This window comes from Lycium ferocissimum, chromosome 9, assembly GCF_029784015.1.
Source record: "Lycium ferocissimum isolate CSIRO_LF1 chromosome 9, AGI_CSIRO_Lferr_CH_V1, whole genome shotgun sequence".
Taxonomy (NCBI): domain Eukaryota; kingdom Viridiplantae; phylum Streptophyta; class Magnoliopsida; order Solanales; family Solanaceae; genus Lycium; species Lycium ferocissimum.
In genome coordinates this window covers 17,207,785-17,211,867 of record NC_081350.1, presented here as the reverse complement: position 1 = coordinate 17,211,867, position 4,083 = coordinate 17,207,785, and the positions used below count along the sequence as shown (strand labels likewise).

At 35.6% G+C, this 4,083-nt stretch overlaps 1 long non-coding RNA gene across 2 annotated transcripts; it reads left to right on the top strand.

The window, feature by feature from the left end:
• Window positions 1-879: 879 nt before the first annotated feature.
• Window positions 880-2,181, top strand: LOC132069254 (uncharacterized). 2 transcript variants are annotated; one of them, XR_009417715.1, is made up of 4 exons: window positions 880-980; window positions 1,256-1,330; window positions 1,440-1,818; window positions 1,923-2,181. It is a non-coding gene; the product is annotated as an uncharacterized LOC132069254 (long non-coding RNA). The 2 variants fall into 2 exon arrangements; XR_009417714.1 differs by having other exon boundaries at window positions 886-1,330.
• Window positions 2,182-4,083: the final 1,902 nt, after the last annotated feature.

Below are 4,083 nucleotides of genomic sequence, written 5' to 3'. Positions count from 1 at the left end.
TGCAATTGCAGCACCTTTAATTTCCTTTCTCTCTTTTTTTTTTTTTTTTTTTGGCTTTTTCGGTGAGTAATTATAACAACCTTTCATAAGAGAAACTTTGCAATTGCTGAAATAGCTTCTTCTTTTGCATAATTCTCATTTCAGACCTTAGGGATCTAATGAGAAACTCTACATAGAAACAGATTCAGAGAAATTTATGGATATGCATTAAGTGCATATTACATTTTGATGTGTACGTCAAAGACGACGAATCTCTGATTGTATTCTTGAAAGATGATCTTTGATCATCCTTTCTTGGTGTCGCATTGCTTGTGAAAAATAAACTGAAGTTGTTTTGATGGTTGGCTGCAGTTACCACTTAACGGATACGTCCAGAGTAGGCACTAAACCATTACCCATGGTTGTTGTAGTATCACTTTCACTTTCACCATTTTCTCTACTTGTCTTAGCAAGAGTGTCAACTTTCATTTTGTGAGAAAGAGAAAAGCAACTTGCCATCATCCTGACGTTTTAGTTATCAGGAACACGAGGAATTCTCCCTAAAAATGATGATTTATTGAATAAGTGTAAAAAATGAATCTGAAAGCATAAAGTGGTGGCAATTTAAAAGGGAAAAATAAGAACATTTATCCATCTCCAAAATCATAACTAACTTTAAAGTAATTTATCCATCTCCAAAACGCAATCATCGGTGTGATCATTTTCTATTTCTTTATTCATGTGAGCCGACCGTTTTTTCTTAGCTTGTGGTCCATTTCCTCTTCGTTTGCAGGTTTGAGAAAGCGCCTCTCGTAACCTTGATGGTGGAACATATTGTTTTCCTCCATTCTGGATGAGGAACGATCCTGTATCGTCTCTGGAATGCTTGCCAATTTACTTTGAAATGAATGCGAACTAAATCAACAACTCTTTGGTGCATGTTTTCTTATTTAGTTACGTTGTTTAATCTGCAATATAAATTTTAGAACATACGGCTGATGGTAAGTTTCAATATTGACAATACGTAATAGAAGATAAGAAATTGAATTACAATTTGTGAGCTCACAAACGAGGAACTAGACTGCATTGATGCTCCACTCTCGCTAATAATACTTGAACCCTAAATAAAATAAAATATTCAAACAAGAAGTTGAATGGTGCAAGTGGCAGTGTGGGAGTCTGTTGAGAAGGTTTAAAATATTTCTTATTTAGTTTGCTGCTTTCTTGTAATATTTAATCTCAGTTGCTAGAAGTTATCTCATTTATGTTTCTGTAGGTGCAGATCCAGTCTCAAGTTCATTAATCTGCGTGTCTGTGACTCTCGAAAGCAAGAAGCAAATCAATAGAACCAGTAAGAAAAACTTAGCTCATAGTTTGCAAGAACCCAAATAAGGGTTAATTCTTTAATCTAATGCTTTTTTGAGTACTTACTTCGATTACATTACTTGGTTCTCCATAAGGCCCTTCTTTTCCAGATTGCCCTTGATCCATGGAGATATAGACGAATATCATGGCGGAAGGAGATGGAGACCGACTCACTGATCTGCCGGAGCCAATTCTTCTCCACATACTCTCTATGTTTTGGAACAATAAAGAAGTTGCTAGATCCAGCGTGTTATCAGCGAGATGGAGGTTTCTTTGGTAGTCTGTTCCATTATCACTCGATCTCCTCTTCCCAGAGTATCCCTGTGCTATTAAAATAAACAAAAAGAAGATTCTTGCTTTCGTAGCTTCCACCAGTTGAGAGCTTCACTATAGGAGGTTAGCGAGAAAATCCAAGCATTCAGGGTTTTTCCTCTATAAATACCGGGAGTATCTTGCTGAGATGTGGATTTTTGGGTATATTTTGCCACTAATATTGCTAATGCTGAAGAGTTTACACTTAGATTTTTCCGTATCAATTATCCAGATTACCTATTTAAGATTGCTCTGTTTAGGTACAGGAATACGTCGTTGAGGAATTTGGTTCTAGGCAACTTGACAGCTAAACCCTTCTGGTAGCGTTGACTGGAGTAGTCTGGTTTCTCTTTCAATTGGGGACCTGCTTTTAACGGAGGGTGTCATGGAAAAAGTTTTATCAGGTTGCCTAACTTGGAGTGCTTGGAACTAGATGAAGTTTGTGGCATTCGTTGTTTGGAAATCAGCTCTGTGAAGATGAGAAAATTGATCATCATAACAAACTCCGAAGCAAAAGTTGATGATGAATATTGATAAGTTGGTATTTTACCAACTTGTCTCTTCTTTAATCTTATATTTTTGTTATGTTTGAGTGAGAAAATAGTGCATTTAATATCGTTTACATCTATTTCACAGGTTTTATGTGATTTAGAAGTGATCGGAAGAAACCAAGTGAAAATAAAGTAAAAAAGAGGCTAAATTGGACAAAAGCTGTCGATTTTGCAAAACTGTCAAAACTGGACAGTTTTGCAAAAAACGAGACAGATTTACAAAAAATGAAAATCGAGGGGAATACCATTTTTGGTCTAATTTTAAGTGGGAAAATTTTAGGACTACAAAAGCAAGCTTGAAGACATTATTTTTCATCTTTGGCATTTCTTTTAAGTCTTGGAGAGCTTTGGAGAGCTAGGGTTTCATCCTCGCACTTTGGAAGAGAAGATTTGGAGGCACCATGAGAAATTCTTTACCCGTTTCTTCATCTCTCTGCTATTTATTGAATATTTATGTGTGTGGTATTTCATTTCAATACTTGAACCTTGTTTATGGAAGTATACATTGTTTAAGTTTGGATTGAATCTCTTGTTTTGCTTATGTGTTGAATGATTTTATAATTAATAGAAGTGAGTTAATGTTGTTTTAATTATTCTTGTTCTTTAATGTTTCTTAAGGGAATTGCTAACCACAGGACTCGCCCGTTTATTTCGGTTTAAACTTGGAAGAGGCAAACTCGAGATTGGGAAAGAATAAGTAACAAGAATTTGGGGCGTTAACCCTCGTCTAATGAAAATGACCTAGGGATAGGCGACACCACTTGTAGCCATATTCGTGTGTTCTTAATACTCCTAATTGCTTTAGGGATATTCAATTAGGTAGTCTAGTTAGTCTTCGGAAGAAGCTAATTTAGAGTCATTATCCGAGGCTAAGTAATATAAACTCACCATTATTTGTAAATCATGAAATACATTGAATCGTTACTTGAGCGTAGTTTCCTTTGTATCCATTCTTGTGGCCATTGATCGTTTTACTTGCTTTCTAGGTTAATTTACGTTTTCACAATTAGTTATAATTTTCTCTCTAAATAACTTTTAAGTGTTTGGCATAGCTATTGTTAGTGATAATTCCTACTTTTCCTAATCTCCTATATATTGTTCTCTGTGGGATCGACCCCGACTCATAGTTGGATAAATTATATTTGCATACGACCGTGCTCATTCTAATTAATGGGGTGGATTTGGACGTTATCAAATATATCCATTGGCACGAAATATTTGCCCCGTATATTCAACATTTGGAACTTTTGGGGTTGTGCTTTGATGAGATGCGCTTGCAGCTGATAAATGTGGCTTCACTTGTCACTGCAGTCCTTTTAAATGTTGATTTTTTTTAACTTGAAGATGAAAAAGACAAATTGGAGAAGGGGTGTAGATATTCATAGGAACTTCTTCAGAACGTAGCCCATGTCGAGAATCTTGAATTGGGTACCTGGTGCATCGAGGTTTATTCATACTCTTGGCTATCTGAAATTTAGATTATTTTTTTTTGCTTCATGTTGCCACTTATTATTTGTTATTGAATTCATCAGCTTTGTAACATTAACAATGTCACTACTTAGCATAATATGATAACTATGTTTGAAAGTACTGAAGAATAACATTCTCATGGCCAGTTTGATTGGACACTGGCAGGTGATTGAAATAGGCCTATTGAACAAAATATTTTATGATGAAAATTGTGATAATAAATTGTTTAGATAGGATAGGAAACATCTAAAATTTGGATTGATTTACAGTGGTCATACGCTTGAAGTCATGTCAATGGGTTTTTCCACAAGTGGGTCTGGGGAGGGTGGGGTGTATGCAGACCTTACCCCTACATTTGTGGGGTTTTTCCAACTGTTTAAAAATCAATCTGTAGATTTTCAAACCA